The sequence below is a fragment of the Dreissena polymorpha genome, chromosome 13 (genome assembly GCF_020536995.1).
Source record: "Dreissena polymorpha isolate Duluth1 chromosome 13, UMN_Dpol_1.0, whole genome shotgun sequence".
Taxonomy (NCBI): Eukaryota; Metazoa; Mollusca; class Bivalvia; order Myida; family Dreissenidae; genus Dreissena; species Dreissena polymorpha.
The window spans coordinates 60,081,498-60,101,528 of NC_068367.1; the positions used below are offsets into that span (position 1 = coordinate 60,081,498).

The 20,031-nt window shown below is 34.3% G+C and overlaps 1 protein-coding gene across 1 annotated transcript in view; it reads right to left on the reverse strand.

Moving 5' to 3' along the window:
- Nucleotides 1–5,009: 5,009 nt before the first annotated feature.
- Nucleotides 5,010–20,031, reverse strand: part of LOC127855998 (serine/threonine-protein phosphatase 6 regulatory ankyrin repeat subunit A-like) — a 282,105-nt gene continuing 267,083 nt past the window's right edge. The window contains exon 28 of the mRNA XM_052391934.1: nucleotides 5,010–7,362. The gene's annotated coding sequence lies outside the window, so the exon portion shown is untranslated. The remainder of the gene's footprint in view (nucleotides 7,363–20,031) is intronic.

The following is a 20,031-nucleotide window of genomic DNA, read 5'->3' on the forward strand; positions in this document are numbered from 1 at the left end:
TCTTGGTTTTCTGGTTGTATTTTGCCCTTCACTTTTTAGTTTTGAACATTTTGTTACGTCATTCAACATGATATCCAGGATTGTTCAGGACTGACTGACTGTTCATGACTGACTGTTTATGACTGAGTCGGAGTGTGTCAATTGTCCCAAGTTTGAAATCCGGAAAATTTAGCCGAGAGTCTGAGGCTGTAGGTCCCCAACGGGTAGCAAGGGCAGACCCCGCCCCCCTCTACGAGATCTAGCTTATTAATCTTTTCTAAAGTCTATGTTGCAATTTCTGGTGAGTACAAAGCAAACTATAATAAACCAGACCTTCCGTAACAATGCATGTGTACTTGTCATTTTATATTGATGTTATAAAGAACGTCAAAAATAAATTAAAATCGACGAAAAAATACTGTATCCAAAAGACTATCCGAAAGCATATCAAGATACGTCTTTTGCACATAAAATAAAATATGCATATCGTTTGACTTCAAAAAACGATAACCAGTAGCCGAGCAAATACGCAAGCATTATATAATTTGGTTAACATAATGTTTTACAATATTATATTGCAGTCAGTGCTTTACGTAGGTAATCAATTAAACTTTAAAGCTGGCGGACATTTTTAACATTTCGTAGAATTGTAAGATTTTCGGAAAGTAGATGAGAGGTTTCGTCAATTACCGTTCATGTCCAGGGGTTGATCCAGAATGCCGAGGAAGCTTAGTTCTCAAATTATCGCTCACTCGAACGACTTTGCCCATACACAAACCACATACCCTTAAAAACTCATCGGATTTACATTGATCTCAAAATCGACCCTGGACGGCTCAAATCCGATTGTCCGGAATAATTCGGACTATTGACATGTCAGCTGACTGACTCTGTTTATAACTGTCTGTTCAGGATTGACTCTGTTCATGACTGACTGACTCTGTTCATGACTCTCTGACTGTTCATGACTGACTGACTGACTCTGTTCATGACTGACTTAAACTCTGTTAATGACTAACTGACTTTATTCATGACATACCGACTGTTAATGACTGACGGAAACATTCAAAGTAGTGATGTAAAATATGAAACCAGTCAAAAGTCATGGAGTTAAATATGTAACCGGTAAATAGTCATAAATTTTGAAAACTCTCAATAGTCATGACTCAAAATATGGAACTGGTCAATTGTAATGACATAAAATAAGAAATAGGTCAATAGGCATGACTCAAATTATGAAATCGGTCAAAAGTAATGATGTAAAATATTAAACCGGTAAATAGTCATAATGTAAAATATGAAACCGGCCCATAGTCATGACTTAAAATATGAAAATTGTCAAAAGTCATGCCGTAAAATATGAAACTGGTCAAATGGGCATGACACAAATTATAGAATTTGTAAATATTCAAGGCGTAAAATCATAAACCGGTCAATAATTATGACAAAATATTAAACCAGTCAATAGGCATGACACATTGCATAATTAGTAAATAGTCATGATGTAAAATATAAAACTGGTCAATAGTCATGACATAAAATATGAAACAGGTCAATTGTCATGATTTGAATTTTGAAAACGGTCAGTAGTCATGACGCAATATATATGAAACAGGTCAATTTTTATGTGAATTTTGAAAACGGTCAGTAGTCATGACACAAAATGTGAAACTGGTCAATAGTCATGACATTAAATATGAAATCAGTTAATAGGCATTATGTAAAATATGGAACCGGTCAATAGTAATGACATAAAATCGGTCAATGAGCATGATGTAAAATATGAAACCAGTCAATAGGCATGACACAAATTATATAATTGGTCAAGAGCCATGACATTTAATAAGAAACAGGTCAATTGTCATGACGTAAAATATTAAACTGGTCAATAGTCATGATATTAAACCAGTCAATAGGCATGACGTACAGATATGGAAATGGTCAATGGTCATGACATAAAAAAATAATGGTCAATAGTCATGACGTAAAATATTTTACAAGTCAATAGTCATGACGTTAAATATGAAACCGGTCAATAATCATGGCGTAAAAATATTAAACCAGTCAAAAGGTATGAGATGAAATATGACCCTGGTCAATAGTCATGCCGTAAAAAATGAAACCGTTTAATAGTCATGATATTAAACCAGTGAATAGGCATGACATAAAATATGAACATGGTCCATAGTCATGACGTAAATTTTGAAAAGGATCAATGGTCATGGCTTAATTGATGAAACCGATCAATAATATTGGCGTAATAGTATGAAACTGGTCAATAGTCATGACATATAATATTAAACCATTCTATAGGCATGACATAAAATATGATAAGGATCAAACAGGCATTACATAAACTTTAGAAACTGTCAACAGTCATGCCGTAAAATATGAAACCGGTCATTAGTCCTGAAACAAATAATATAATAAAATCATGGTCAAATATCATGACGTAAACAATAAAACCGGTCAATAATCATGACATAAATTATGAAAACAGTCAAAAGTCATTACTAAAGATATGTTACCAGTCAATGAACATGACATAAACTAGGAAAACTGTCAATAGGCATGACATAAATTATGGAAACTGTCAATAGTCGGGACGTAAATATGAAAACCATCAATAGGCATGATGTAAATTTTGAAAAACGGTCAATAGTCGTGACTCAATATATGCAACTGGTCCATAGTCATGACATAAAATACGTCAATAGCCATGACGTAACATATAAAATCGGTCAAGTCATGATGTAAAATATATACACTGGTCGATAGTCATGACAAAATATGAAACCATTCAATAGGCATGACGTAAAATGTGATACCAGTCATATGCACGACATAAAATATGTTACCAGTGAATGGCCATTACGTAAAATATGAAATCAGTCAATGGGCATGATGTGAAAATATAAAAACTGGCCAATAGTCATCACATAAACTATGAAACCGATCAATAGGCATGATGTACAATATGAAACCGGTCAAAAGGCATGATGTGAAAATATAAAACAGGTCAAAAGTCATGGCGTAAAAATATTAAACCAGTCAAAGGACATGACATAAAATATGAAACCGGTCAATAGTCATGCCATAACATATGAAACCGGCCAATCATGATGACACAAACTATTTTTAAAAAAGGTTTAAAGGTTTATAAGTTTAGGAAATCATGTACGCCTCATCCAGTCCGTCTCGTCCAGTCAGTCAATTATTGTCAGTCTGACCAGAAGATGAGACGTGACTGGCAATACACAATGATTTGACATTTCTGACTCGATTTGAAAGTCAAGCAAGTCCAAATGTCAAGTCAGTCTCTTGCGTCTGTCATGACCCATCAGTCCATATGTCATGTCCCATCAGTCCATATGTCCTGTCCCTTCAGCCGATATGTCATGCCCCATCAGCAGCTATGCCATGTCCCATCAGTCCATGTGTCATGTCCGCTCAGTCCATATGTCATGTCTCATAACTCTGTCATTTCTATTCAAGTTCAGTAAATTTAATTAACACTCATACAAGACATTCTATACTTTAATACATCTATTATAAACATACAATGACGGAAATTGTGAAAATTAAAAATCCATGTAACGTGTCAGCACAATTGTCAACATGCATTCCATATCAAAATACATATATTTATAGTAAAGCTGTGCTAACTCTTTAACATCTGATCATTTTTATCAAATTAACAGACTCACATGCAATGAACATGATTAACTTTAAAATATATTTCTTATTTAATAATTCTTTTATAACATTATACTTCAAGGTATTTCATCTGTAGCACAATGAAAATGTTCAAAATTTGTGAACAAATCCATAACCAACTGTAAACAAATGTCAATACCAAAAACAATAAGCACTAAAAACTATTTTAGACGTACAAGGCATCTTTGGTGTTTTCACAAGGTTTTATCCTAGTTCACAAATACAATAGCATAACAACTGGTTTTACGTCAAATAACATCTTTTACCAGGTAATGTATTTTTTTTGTTTATATTCTCTCCAAGTAATATTTATTTTTGAATGTACCAATTATGCACAAATTAAAGCAGAAAGTAAACAGTAAGCATAACATTATGACTGTTATTTTTGAGTTCATTTAAAGAAAGAGTACAGAATATTATTTCATAGATGGACAGGTGCAAAATATATTTGAGTAGGAAAACACTTTTAAGGTCTTATCATTATTGACAATGCATATTAATAATAGCGATTTTTATACAAAGTAATATGAGAAATACGTCCATGGCAAAATCCTACTTCAACATGATCATACCCTGACGTAAAGCAGCAAACACTGAAATTGCCAAATAATAGACAACATGAATTACAAAAACACAGTTGTTCAAGGTATGCATTGTTTATTAAGTGTAGTTAAATCTAAAATATCAAGCAAGCATCTGTACCGTGAAAAAAACTATTTTGCGACTAAAAAGGTATCTTGTAATGAGAATTAACAACCTCGGCGCAGAATTTTGATTGAAACCAGCATAGCTGGATCAAATCCATGCCGTTATAACCAACCACATGATGATAGCCCAGCAATATGGTACAATAATTTTCCCGTTATTTTTACTTTATGTAATTTCGGTCTTTTACGTTTTATTATGAACCTAAACTTATATACTATTTTCAAAATATTAAAGAAAATGATACTACTTTTCATAACTACTTTTCATAACATACTAGTAAAACAAAAACAAAATCCTTCCAGATCTGGTAGGATTTTCTTGTGATGGCAAAGTCGATTGTATGCGACAGCATGGAACAACAACTCTGCATGGAGATCGGAGAATTAAATATAAATATAACTTTTTTTTTTCAAATTTGCTTGTAATATGTCAATACATCTACACATAAATAATTGTAATGAGTGTAAATACTCCCAAAAAGTATCTTTTCAAAAATGTAATGGTCATTTACATTTTGAACAAACATACCTCTGAACTGTATACTTGTAATCAATATACCGGTAAAGAACCCTATCAGCAAATGGAAATCTCCTAAAATCAGTTTGTTTATCATAATTAAATCATTACCCGTTTGATATTGCTGAGTATAGTCCTTTACAAACTTATTATATAGACAGGGTGGAATGTCATTAATATGGTAAAAGATAATAATGTCCAAAATTTAATTTTTAAAACAAACTTCAGATAAAAAAATCACCAGATTTGTCCATGAAGATAATGAACTTTACGTTATGTTTTACAAAGCATCCTTAAGGCCGTTATTGTCCAGGTTTTTTCTATGAAATATGGATTTCCACTTTGCTTCTGAGTGGAAAAGGGCTATGACAAACACAAGGATTATGGCCCATACATGTTCTCTGACACACACACAGAAAATGCTTGTAGCTGATAATGGCTGTTTGTATTTGAATTTAGAATGAGTACATAATCATGACAGGATATCATATAATCAAAAGATTTATTAAAAAACTCAATACAAATTATAAATAACCAAGCATGGAATGTTCAATTAGAAAATGCTGCTAATTTTAATATCATGTCCACACCGGTCTATTATACAATTCAATCTTAGCCAACCTAACAATAGCCAACACAATATCAGTGAAAACACACATTGTATATGAGCCTTGCTCTGGGAAAACTGGGCTTAATGCATGACCATCAAGTGTCGTCCCAGATTAGCCTGCACAACCCGCACAGGCTAATCTGGGCAAAACTGTCCGCTTTCATGCAATTTTCTGTTTTTTAAGGAAATCTTTTCTTTAAGGGACCTTTCGACAGTATTTGCAAGTTTGGAAATGTGTCATAAAATGCTTTAAATTGATAAATGTAAACATCCAAACTAAAAGATTTCAGAATAAAAAATAAAATTAAATTAAAAAAAGAAAAAAGGAATCTACACCCGGGCTTGAACAACTGACCCTTGGAGTAAAAGTCTAGCGCTGAAACCACTCAGCCATCCATGCTTACATAACACTCCATGTATTCCATTCCTAATAGAAGCAATCCTAGTAATGTCACAAAATATACTTATAACACTAGAACTTTCCAAATTATACAATCGTTTCCCGTTTGTAAATCTTTGCAATGTTTTGGTTTCTAATTGTCAAAAGATGCATATAATGGATATTTTAGAGCATGGTAAATGTTCAGTATTACTGTTTCCTAGTAAAAACATTAAACTACAAAACAAGGTTAATCTGAAAAAACAAAATATTTGTGTCAATGTATGATAACGTGAAAAGGTCTCTTTAAAGGAAATCAAGTTCAGGCAGAAAGCACCGTCCCTAATCAGCCTGTGCGGACTGCAAAGCCTAACCTGGGACGACATATTACACACATACCATCAGCCCTGTTATCCCATAGCTTGGCCAATGTCAGTTTGCACAAGAAATCTGGGACGACACATTACACACATACCATCAGCCCTGTTTTCCCATAGCTTGGCCAATGTCAGTTTGCACAAGAAATCTGGGACGACACATTACACACATACCTTCAGCCCTGATTTCCCATAGCTTGGCCAATGTCAGTTTGCACAAGAAATCTGGGACGACACATTACACACATACCTTCAGCCCTGATTTCCCATAGCTTGGCCAATGTCAGTTTGCACAAGAAATCTGGGACGACACATTACACACATACCTTTAGCCCTGTTTTCCCATAGCTTGGCCAATGTCAGTTTGCACAAGAAATAAACATTCAACTGTTAAGGTATGTTTCTCTTTGGATTGTTAGCATTATCAGTGGCTAAACCCAGAAGATGCATACAATATTTAAAACCTGTATGAGTTTCAGCACTTTTGATTGGTCAATTGAGTTTTTCCTTAATGAAATAAGGATTTTCTTTCCCCCGCCCCCACAAACATGATGCCGCCATTTTGAAAAGAAAAAAATGGAGATCTAAAAATTGTAAAATGTTCCAGGGTTGAAACAAAGTATGCGAAACAGATCAGGACTTTTGGTAAACAATAATGTTAACAGAACAGTCCAATATTTGAGAATGAACAGAATACAGCAGACTTTGGACGTTACTTTTAAAAGAGCCTCTTGTTCATAGTTCCAATTCACACAAAAGCTATAAGTATAGTGCATGAATTAATAAACATGTGAATTAAAAAAAAGTCCACTTTGAAAAACTAACTTTTAAAAAATCTCCCTTCAGTTTTTAAATTGAAAAGAACTTCACTAAAGAAAACACTGCTATTAAGCTATCAAATACAAGAGTTCCGTGGTCGGAGACATATGCCCCCCACCCCCAAAGAGGGCTTTGAACTAGTGACCCCAATTTCAATAAGGGTCATCTACTGTTCAAGGCGAATGCACATGTGAATTAGTCAATTTGTTGACGAGTTATTGATTGGAAACGATTTTCAAACTTATTGCGACAGTGACCTTGACCTTTGACCTAGTGACCCAATTTTAGAGGGGGTCATCTTATTTCCAAGGCCAATGGGCATGGGAAGTATCAAGCCAATCGGTCAGTTGGTTGACGAATTATTGATCAGAAACGATTTTGACACTTATTTAGACAGTGACCTTGACCTGTGACCTAGTAACCCCAATTCCTGTAGGGGTCATCTACAGTCCAATGACAATGCACATGTTAAGTATAAAGCAAATCGGTCAATTCGTTGACGTGTTATTGATCCGAAAGGATTAGACACTTATTGTGACAGTTACCTTGACCTTTGAGCTAGTGACCGAATTTCAATAGTGGTCATCTATTGTCCAAGGCCAATGCACATGTGAAGTATCAAGCGAATTGGTCAATCCGTTGAAGAGTTTTTGATCAGAAAAGATTTTCATGATTATTGAGACAGTGATCTTGACCTTTGACCTAGTGACCACAATTGCAATAAGGGTCATCTACTGTCCAAGGCCAATGCACATGTGAAGTACTAAGCCAATCAGTCAATTTGTTGACGAGTTAATGATCGGAAACGATTTTCACACTTGTTGTGACAATTACTTTGAACTTTGACCTAGTGAACCCAATTTCAATAGGGGTCATCTACTGTCCAAGGCTAATGCACATGTGAAGTTTCAAGCCAATCGGTCAATTCTTCGACGAGTTATTGATTGGAAATGATTTTCACACTTATTGTGACAGTGACCTTGACCTTGTGACCCCAATTTTAACATGGGTCATCTACTGTTCAAGGCCAATTAACATTGAAGTTTCAAGCAGATCGGTCAATCCATTGACGAGTTATTGACTGGAAATGAACTGGTCTATCGACAGACCGACAGACAGACAGACGGGGGGGGAGGTAGCGCACCTCTAATGGGCACATATCCAAATATAATCTAATTAATTATTTTCCTAATCAGCATCATTTCACTGAACTACATGCAAATTGGTAGGTAGGCTTTCCATGCTTTTTAAAAAAATATACCGATTTTTTCAAAACCACCCCCACGCTCGGCTTTTGTCCAGTTTATTTTCACTCCTGGGGTATATAAAAGTTCCATTATTCATTCAAATTTCCAAATATGGGCCTGCAGTTGGTGTGTACAGATGCTGTAAAGGTGTTTACAGTTTAAACAAGATGAAATAAGTATTCTTTTACAGACATTTATTTTTTACAAATTTTTATCTATGGAAGAGCGCCATGAAATGTAAGTGATTTCAGCCAAGTAAAAATTGGGTCGGTTAAAAACAAAATAGTATCATTTAAGTCATATTTGAAACTTAGTTTTTATAGAAACACTATATACAGCAAAAATACCAAGAAATAGACAGATTTACCGTTTACTTTTTGAAATAAAAATAAAAAATGCAACATGCATGGCTCGTATTTTCAACAGTAAATCACCCAATTTCGCCATAACGTTTTAATTTTAATAATTGAAGAATGTGCATAAAAATTGCAACACATTTAACAATAAATATAGCTTATATGCCATATTAAATCAAATTACGTTAGAAAATAAATAAAACGCGTCGCAAAAAAGTATACGTCGTCGGCAGGATTCGAACTTGCGCGGGAATATCCCAAAAGATTTCTAGTCTATCGCCTTAACCACTAGGCTACGGCACCTAATAGTAGGCTCTTCAACCTTCGAAGAAATCGCGGGAAATCATTAGAGGTGCGCTACCTTAATATAATGCAAACTAATTTTCTACAACATTTGGAAACAGATGGCATATACGGTACTCAAGACAAGGGGACATAGTTAGAAAAAATATCCTATCAATTATATAACAATTGAACTATATGAAACAAACTGTTATTAAAATCTCTAAATTCCTCTAACATGTTATATAGAAAATCTAGTAACAAATAACACATATAATAGAACAAAAATATTTCATGTTATATATTTTTTTCTAAACGTAATGCCAAGACATTCATTTATGTACATAAACAAACAACACTACAAAGAAGTAGAAATAATTACATGTGTACTGTCTGTTATAATGTAATTACAAAAAAAAAACAGAAACTTTAAATATCAGCAGAAATTCTTAAGAACACACCAAGTCAGTATGTATATATTAACTATTTCTTCAAAACTAATAAGTAATACCTTTCCCACTGAATGCTATTTATATTTTCTTGAATTACAAACAGTAACCACATTTATACTTTTCTTTAAAATGTATACAATTTATTACTACTACAATTATTAGATTATTATTATTATTATTATAAAGCAGATTCAATCAAATGAAATGCAAAGTGAGTATTTCTTTTGAAAGAGTGATCACTGAATTAAATCGAATCACATCAGCTGCCTAAACAAAGCATGTATCACAAATGAATAAAGCATTGAACGGTGCCCTTAAAAATAAATAATTAACTTGAAATTAAGTTAACAAATGCTTAAAATTTTCGAAATAAACAGTTATCAAGAAAGCTGATGAAATATTGGCAAGAAAACTTTTTACTTTGTTGTACAATAATTTTTAATAACAGGTTCAAATGTATACAATATAATTGTATGAATAGTAAGAAGAAATGTTTATAATGTTAATACCAATTAAAAACAAAATGCATTTAATGAGTGGCACAGAAATGAAACATCAGTGGCCTGGTCCCAACTACAATAATAACGACATATACAAATATTAGGCAAACCTTCCTGTGAACAATTGAATTACATGATATATACAGCTAACCCGTAAATACACCTTTGATTCAGGCATCAATGTACAGAGGCTGTTTTTCCAGCAATAAAAGACTTTTTTAGCCATCTAAAGTTTCAGTAGTTAAGCCTGCTTTTTCTCCTTTTTTTACAAGAACAACAAGGGCTGTTTGTAAAACATGCATGCCCCCCTATATGGGCTATAAGTTGTAGTCGCAGCCATTGTGTGAATACGTTTTTTGTCACTGTAAACAACTGTGGTGGTGGTGGTGGTGGTGGTGGTGGTGATTATTGATACAATGCATTACAAAAATGCAGTTAGCCTTACATTTGGTAAAATTTAAATAGATTACAAGGGAGGCAAATGCTGTAACAAAAACTTATTGCAATTGTTTCCCCTGTATATAAGAAAGATATAATAGTGTATTACCTCCCCTGTCCTGCTTATATTTATATTAATCAACAAAATTAAACATTAACACAATATTTAATATACAAAATATACAAAATCTCATATTCTGATAACATTTTTACTGATCCACTGTATTTTACTAAAAGGATGATGTTTCATTGGACTGATAATTATAGATTTAGGATTACAGACCAGTTGCTTCAGTAATATTGTTCAGAGTGTGCCCTGTTGGCCGCATATGCATTCTTGAGTTATCATTCAAAAACCATTTTACTATTTCGAGTCACCGTGACCTTGACCTTTGACCTAGTGACCTCATAATCAATAGGGGTCATCTGCGAGTCACGATCAATGTACCTATGAAGTTTCATGATCCTAGGCCCAAGCGTTCTTGAGTTATCATCTGACAACCACCTGGTGGACGGCCCGACCGACCGACCGACAGACAGACAGACCGACATGAGAAAAGCAATATACCCCCTCTTCTTCGAAGGGGGGCATAATTATCAAAATTGTTATCAAGTTTTTTCCTCCGTATTAATTCTCTTCTGTAACTTATGATCTCTCACTGCAATTGTAAAACAAGAGGGCCATGATGGCCCTGCATCGCTCCACTGTTTTTTCTTTGCGAAAAAAACGTGTAATGCGCATGGGTTGAAATGTACTCAAGCAAATTGTGACTTTCTCTTTCTATCCCTCGTCCCACTGGGCGCTTAAAGTTGGAAGGATGAGCATTTTTATACATGGAAAAAGTTACTACCGTGTTAACTAAACAGACAAAAAAGCCTGGGAATTGTTGCACAGGTCCTTTGCTTATAACGTAGGTACATTTATCTCTCCAAAATATATTGTCGTTCTTTCTATTTCACATATTTTTAGATGCTGAAGATCAAATCTACGCATTTGATTTGAAACAGATTCACAAGACCCATAGGAATCAAAATTCCTTAACCCTTTACCAAACAACACATTTTGGACTTTCCCAATTTGAAAGAGGTTGCAGACGTCAATTGAATTAAAATGGAATATGAAGGAAATGATCAGGTAGGGTAGAAATAATTGTGATAAAAGGAGAAATTGCTCATCAACCCACACATCCCTAAGATCAACAAAGCCTGAGAATATTATGATAATCTAAAGATTATTTCTTTATATTTATAAATGTATTTAATTAAGTAATACATTTGACTTCTAAGATAAATTCATAACTAATATTAAGAAAATTATAAAATGGTCAGAAATATATATGGATTGTTGAGCAATTGACAATCATTTCAACAATTCATGATCAGTCACGATTCACAAATGGAACAATGAATCATTAGTTATTAAAAAGCAGCATATACGATAGTTAAGACATTGCACTTCATTTATTTCAACACCTTCTCTTCGATACAAAGTTTGAGTTTACCGTGCAGTATCATATATTGACTTTCCTTGAAATAATTATGTTCATGGAAGCTGTGTTTTTAAAATCAATAATATATTATTAAACTGGTTTTAACACTATAAAAAAAGACATGAAATTAACATGTCATCCAAAATATTTTCATCCGGATATATGGTCACTTTCGACATATTTAAATAAAACCCGACTTTTTTCAGTTTATAAGAAAAACATTCATAACACATGTTCTTACTTCAATGCCTTTGTAAGCAGTCACCATCTGACCTAAAATGGCACTAAATGACAGGGTTTTATCTCATGTTTACAAGATGTTGATGTTGTTGTTGGTCACAGCCAAACAGCCGCAGTAATCTCCACTGGTAAACGTCATATGTTCAGTTTTGTGACCCCCGGGGCCGGTCAAATTTGAGCCCAGGGGAATAATTTGAACAAATTTGGTAGAGGACTATAAGATATCACTACATACCAAATTTAGTAGCCCTAAGCTCTATAATTAAAAACAAGAAGATTGTTAAAGTTTGCACAAAAAAGGCCTTATTTAAGCATATGTTCATTTTTGTGACCCCTGGGACAAAGTCAAATTTGTTCCTAGGGGCATAATTTGAACAAACTAAGTAGAGAACTATTAGATGTCACTACCTACCGAATTTGGTAGAAATATGCCCAATGGTTATGGACAAGAAGATTTTTATAGTTTGCACAAAATGGGCCCGATATAAGCATATGTTCTATTTTGTGACCCCTGGGGAACGGTCAAATTTGATCCCAGGGGCTTAATTTAAACAAACTTGGTAGAGGACTATAAGATGTCAGTACATACCAAATTTGGTAGCCCTATGCCATACGGTTATGGACAAGAAGATTTTTAAAGTTTGCACAAAAAAGGCCTTATATAAGCAAATTTTCGATTTTTTGACCCCCCAGGGCAGGGTCAAATTTGACCCCAGGGGCATAATTTGAACAAACTTGGTAGAGGACTATTAGATGCCACTACATACCAAATTTGGTAGCCCTAGGCCCAATGGTAATGGACGAGAAGATTTTTAAAGTTTTCACAAAATAGGCCTTATATAAGCAAATTTTCAATTTTTTTACCCCCCGGGGCAGGGTCAAATTTGACCCCAGGGGCATAATTTGAACAAACTTGGTAGAGGACTATAAGATGTCATTATATAGCAAATTTGGTAGCCCTAGGCAAATTGGTTATTGACAAGAAGATTTTTAAAGTTTGCACAAAATAGGCCTTATATAAGCAAATTTTCAATTTTTTAACCCCCCGGGGCAGGGTCAAATTTAACCCCAGGGGCATAATTTGAACAAACTTGGTAGAGGACTATAAGATGTCACTACATGGCAAATTTGGTAGCCCTAGACTCAATGGTAATGGACAAGAAGATTTTTAAAGTTTGCAGAAAATAGGCCTTACATAAGCAAATTTTCAATTTTTTAACTCCCCAGGGCAGGGTCAAATTTGACCCCAGGGGCATAATTTGAACAAACTTGGTAGAGGACAATAAGATGTCACTACATACCAAATTTGGTAGCCCTATGCCATACGGTTATGGACAAGAAGATTTTTAAAGTTTGCACAAAATAGGCCTTATATAAGCAAATTTTCAATGTTTTGACCCCCCGGGGCAGGGTCAAATTTAACCCCAGGGGCATAATTTGAACAAACTTGGTAGAGGACTATAAGATGTCACTACATAGCAAATTTGGTAGCCCTAGGCCCAATGGTTACGGACAAGAAGATTTTTAAAGTTTGCACAAAATAGGCCTTATATAAGCAAATTTTCAATTTTTTGATCCCCTGGGGCAGGGTCAAATTTGACCCCAGGGGCATAATTTGAACAAACTTGGTAGAGGACTATAAGATGTCACTACATACCAAATTTGGTAGCCCTTGGCCCAATGGTTATGGACAATAAGATTTTTAAAGTTTGCACAAAATAGGCCTTATATAAGCAAATTTTCAATTTGATGACCCCCCCCCCCCCCTGGGGCAGGGTCAAATTTGACCCCAGGGGCATAATTTTAACAAACATGGTAGAGGACTATAAGATGTCAATACATACCAAATTTGGTAGCCCTAGGCCTAATGGTTATGGACAAGAAGATTTATAAAGTTTGCACAAAATAGGCCTTATATAAGCAAATTTTCAATTTTTTGAATCCCCGGGGCAGGGTCAAATTTGATCCCAGGGGCATAATTTGAACAAATTTGAAAGAGGTTCACCACAGGAACATTCCTGAGAAATTTCATCAGATTTGGACCAGTAGTTTAGGAGAAGAAGATGTTTAAAGAAAAAGTTAACGCACGCACGCACGGACGCACATACGACGGACACAGGACCATGACATTAGCCCCGCTGGCCTTTGGTCAGTGGAGCTAACGAGTATGCAACATGTCTGTTTAGTTTCCTTGGGAGAAGGAAATGACTTTCATCTGAGCCTTGAAAAATATAAGATGCTTTGATTTTATGGCAGTTTAGGTAATACATTTTAATCTGTGGCCACATGGAACACATCTATTGTCATGATTGGAGAGAATAATTCAATTGTAATTGTAAATCTGGATTACATGAGACTATTGGAAATACATATGCAAGAAAAACGGTACGTATCTAGTGATTCATAACATAGTCCGTCTATAATGTGGATTGGTGGCTATGTCCAGTCTATAAAAAACAACAGATGTGTTTGTCAGAAACACAATGCCCCCTAATGCTCCGCTTTGATTTAAAAAAAAATGTATCATTTGGCAGGTACAAATAATAATCTCCCTTTAAAGCTTATTACTTCCCTTGGATTTGTTTTTGTACCTTTGACCTTGAAGGATGACATTGACCTTGACCTTTCACCACTCAAAATGTGCAGCTCCATGAGATACACATGCATGCCAAATATAAAGTTGCTATCTTCAATATTGCAAAAGTTATGGCCAATGTTAAAGTTTTTGGACGGACAGAAGGACGGACAGACGGACGGACGGACAGACAGTGCAAATGCTATATGCCACCCTACCGGGAGCATAAAACATAATTTAATTTCCAATCTTGCTTTGAACAAGAGACAGTTTTTTATACACACTGATACCCTCTATTGGTTCAGGACAATTCAACTTAGGTCAAGGTTGAAAAGAGGTTGGGCAGTATTACTGTAATAATGTTTACAATGATTAGCCATAAGCATTCCTGTAATTTTGTTCAGATGGATTCCCCCCCCCCCCCCATTTTCAACAGTATTTTAATAATATAACACTTGTCAATTAACCAACTCACATTTTTCCTTAGTTAGCGATCAGTAACTGACAACTCCACTACTTGAATCAGAGGTAGGATAGAAAAGGCAATGGAAGGGTTTCCAATAACCAATTTTGCCACACAAGCTATGCAGCCTGACTGGGGATCAAACCTGCAATTCTCGGATACGTAGTCCAGTGCTCTAATCAGTCTGGTAGGGCAATATGTGTTGATAAGGAATGGATCAAAACTGTGCTCAGACAAGATATCATTAGAATTAACTAGTTCTACCTGTTGTGTTAAGCAGTGTTTTGAAAGTGTTAGAATTGAAATTGAAAATAAATTATGTTTGCATTATAATTTAAATTTAAAAGCCAAAAAATATAATATTGATAATTATATTGTTTTTATTTAGTGTGATATAAATTTAATCCTCTGTGTACATTCTAACAGCTTCTTCCTATTATTATATTGGATAAACACACACACACATATACATGAGACAAGCAATACATGCTCCTCTAAAGATTTGTTCTTAAGTGCCATGAAACTAGAATTATACAAATTTGAACAATACTCTAATCTTAAACTGAACTCATTATTATTTGTCAAGTAACTTAGACACAAAATTAGAAAAATATATTTGCTTCTCTGGTTATGAAAAGTTGTGTAATACAAAGTGAACAAGATTACAAAACAACAATATATCTTGCAAAATAATCTAAATGGGGTTTAGTAGAATTCAGAATCTGAGCTTGGTAGACTTTGTTCTTTGGTACTATCGTTGTGGGGTATCTCAAGGGTTCTAGTTCCACCTGAAGTAGACACATCAAAGCACTCAAATTCAATCAAAGATACATGTACAGAAATGAAAATAAAATATTATGTACAAACATGTTAAAACACTTTAGTTCAGTTAAATTGATAGGAATGTTGTATAATAAGGATGTAATCCCTGTCAAGAATGTAACAATAGATTACACTGCACATTGTCATGCTTATGTTAGAACATGCACAGGTAATACGAATGTTAAAGCATTCATTGGCAGAATTGTAATATTTAATAAGTTATGAAACTGCAGCGATCTCAAGCTTTTTCTTCGATTTGCTCTTGTGACTTAAAATGTATGACCCTCACAAAATCCACTTCAGAACTTGGCCAAGATGTTTTTCAAACACATCTTTGAGCAAGTTTGGGAAAAATTGGGTAACAATAATAAATTTTAGACGGTTAAAAACATTTTATTCTTACTTACCCACTGACCTAGTTTTTGACCTTTCAAGACTCAGTTTCCAATCAAACCAAAATAAAACATAAGAACAAATATGTTCTTGCAAATTTCATGCAGGCATAACATTTATTTTAAGATTGGTTAGGTAGCAAGCATTAACTGTTCTCTATATAAACATTTAACAAACAACCATGTACCCCTTTGGGACTTGTTTTTACAAAGAAAAGGACCATTTCCAAACTCTAATACATGAAATGTGATTACTTGATTTGAGAACATTTAAAGCGGGTATATACGATCTTGTCAAATATTTATTAATTAATATAAAATGTGTAAAAAACTTATTATACATATATTTCAATATAAACTAAAATAAAAGTTAAGAAGAACATGTGTCGAAAAATGCTAAATAAGCCAGATATTCAATTCTGAAATCAAAAAAGGCTGTACAGCCGAATTCGCCAGCATGTATATCATGCATGTACGATGTGAATCTAAATTTAGTTTAACGGTTCATTTGAAATTCCTGCAGCGATATCGATTCATACGACACATGAACACTTACTAAAAAGACGAATGCATCGGTTATTGTAGGAAAATAATTACGAATTATCTTCGTCACAATCGCCTCGGGGCGCTAATTTGTATTTGCTGTATTTTATGAAATTTGTCTTAAAAGTATCATTTTTCTTACATATTGTGTGTTATTATAACATATTTGTATCAATATTTTACAATTCAGCACATATAAAAATTGTATATACCCGCTTTAAAAAATGATTTAAGAGATTTTACTTTAAGAATGGTTAAGACTTTTTCTACACCAATTAAAGAAAACTGCCTTGCCCCCCCCCTCTCCAAAAATTTAAGTGCAACTCTACACATAAATAACAATTTCAAAGTAGCAGTTAATTGCTTCACCTTCATCCCTAGAGTTATTAGTAACAATTTGAACAACTTGGAATGAGAATTAACCAAGAATCATTTCAGTGATGTTTCATGAAAATCTACTAAAGTGTTCCAGTTAACAAGTATTTTGAATGAAAAATTGACAACTCTACACAAACAAATAGCAATATTTACCTCCTTACCTAACATTGAATGATAAATGTTGTTCCCTAACTGATGTTGATTTATTATTTTTGTTACAATCCCCAATGTTGAATTATTACTTCCTTACCTAGGGTTGAGTTATTATTGTCGTTATGTGTTGACCTGCAGAAAGTACTCGACATAGAGGGAGCGAAGGACATGTGAGCGAGAATAATAGCCAGGCAGTCAGCCACCCGATCGTTTGGCGCACAACTTAGCGCCGGAGAGTAACCTAGAAAAGGAGAATAGCAAGCATGCAGAGCACATTACAGCAGGGTTTCAACCCTTTACCACTTAGATACATATTTTGACATGTTTTTAGTCCCTTAGAAAGTTAAATTTAATTGAAGACCTTTCTTACTATATTCAAGTTTTAAAGGCTTCTTTCCAATCCTTAGATACTGATGAGCAGCAAACAGCATAAAACCTGAACAGACTGCGAGTTACTCACAGGCTGTTCTGGTTTTATGCTGTTTGCAAATAGCATTTTCAATTTGATTCTTAGTGGGAAAGGGTTAAAAGATCGTATAAAAGAGCATGTCATGGAAAAAACTTGCACATAATACACACATGAAGTCATCACAACAGACTGATGTGTCAATGACTTTCGCTTTAAGCATACAAAGCCAATTAGAGCAGGATATTGACAGATCATATCAGAAGTGTGCAAAATGGGTCTTATGACATATGCTGGGCCAGCATAGCTGGGCCAGCATAGCTCAAAACCAGCCTGCATATTTGTGGAGTCTAGTCAGAAGGTTCCCAGTCCGCTAATGAGACCACTAAACTTTGTGTGCCTTGATTGCGGGCAGGGTAGCTCCAGACCAGACAGCCTATAAGACCCATTTTCATATCACTTGGTTCATATAATGTCATTGGAAAATGATTTTACATATAAACATGATTAGATGGCATAAGACCCTTTTTCACATCACTTGGTGCATATAATGTCATGGGAAAATGATAATACATATAAACAGGATTAGATGTAAATACTTTTAAAGAAACAGTTTCATAATTGATAGTGATGTAATTTTATTATTTAGATTTTTAACAACATACAAAGATTCCAAAGCCAGTAAGAGCATACATATAAATAAGACATGAGAAAATATTCATACAAAGGCAAAGAGCTTAACTTCAGAACAAGTCCTTTTAACCAAAGCAATTTGCAATTTTACAACCTGTTTATAAACATATTTCTGATACAGCCTATTTTAGCAATTTATCATTTAATCAGAGTAACCTCCTATTCATAAAATAAATCTTTATGAACATAAATAATGTTCCTATAGCAATTGGTCTTAAGTATCCACATCATATGCTTAGCCCTGATCAATACATAATGCTGTTTTTTTAATCTAATTTCTGATTTAAAAGAACAATAAAACACAAGAACTATGAGATAGACATACAGAAAAAAAAAACACTAACCGTCGCAACTAGCACAAGGTTAATACACAGGGGAACTTAATGCATAATAACATTGGAAGAAATACATCAGGCAAGTACTGTACTTATTATCTCAAGTAACAGTAAAATCTAATATGGTAATAATACACGCTCTCAGAACAAAAATATAAAAGAGGCACCGGAAAATATGAAATTTAAAGAGAAGACACATGTTTTATCCAATTCATATCATAGGTAGCAGTACATGGTAGGAAGCAGAAATATGCGAATTGGCCCGGGTTAAAAAGTAAAATATTGGAAAAGGGTTGGTTTCAATGTCAAATTTGAGGGTAATAGGTCTTATTGTATCCCCAAATTGCATTAAATCCTGAGAATATGACCATTTTCAAATGCAAAACTGTGGGGTCATGACCTGTTGTTGTTGTTGTGTTCTTTGTTACTCAGGAAGGAAAACTGCGGTAGGCATATTGTATTTTGAGTTCTTTTTAAGCTGGAATCGCTAGTAGGGTCACGCTGTGAATTATTGCGCAGAAACCACCTGGATACCTGGTATTTATTCATGGTTTGATGGGTTGTGCTATGTTTTGCGTGTAAAAATATCATTCCAAAAGCAGGCTATCATTACCTTTCATTCGTTCCTAGCCACTTTCGTACATGGTAAAAAGTGGATTTTAAAGCCCCTTTTTGCAGCCTTGTCATTCTTGCATTTTTGTCATTAGTATCACCTGTACAGGTTTCATATGCTCTTTATTTATCTTAAATGTAAGTTTCAGACTACTTGTGTGCAGCAAATGTGTTTTTATGATTGCAGGTGTGTTGTTTTCTGAATTGAGCGTGGTGGAGATCAAGAAGGCGTCCGCTGCTCCGAGAGAGTGTATGTCTACTGTGGTCTGCTACCATAAGTATCTTAGATCTTTAAATATTTCTGGGATATACATAAAGAATAGAATTTTGTTTTACATGCCCACAAACTCACTTTCAATGCCCACAGGGGAGCATTCAAATGTTGTACACTTGTAATATCAATAACCAAATAATAATAAAGCGCTAAAAAAGAAAGAAGGAACTTAGATTTTCATATTAACTGTGTGAATGCATTCTGTCTTATCCCATTTAAACTTTGTCAAAAATATTTCAATCGATAGCACAAGCAAACATTATTTTTTCTGTGCA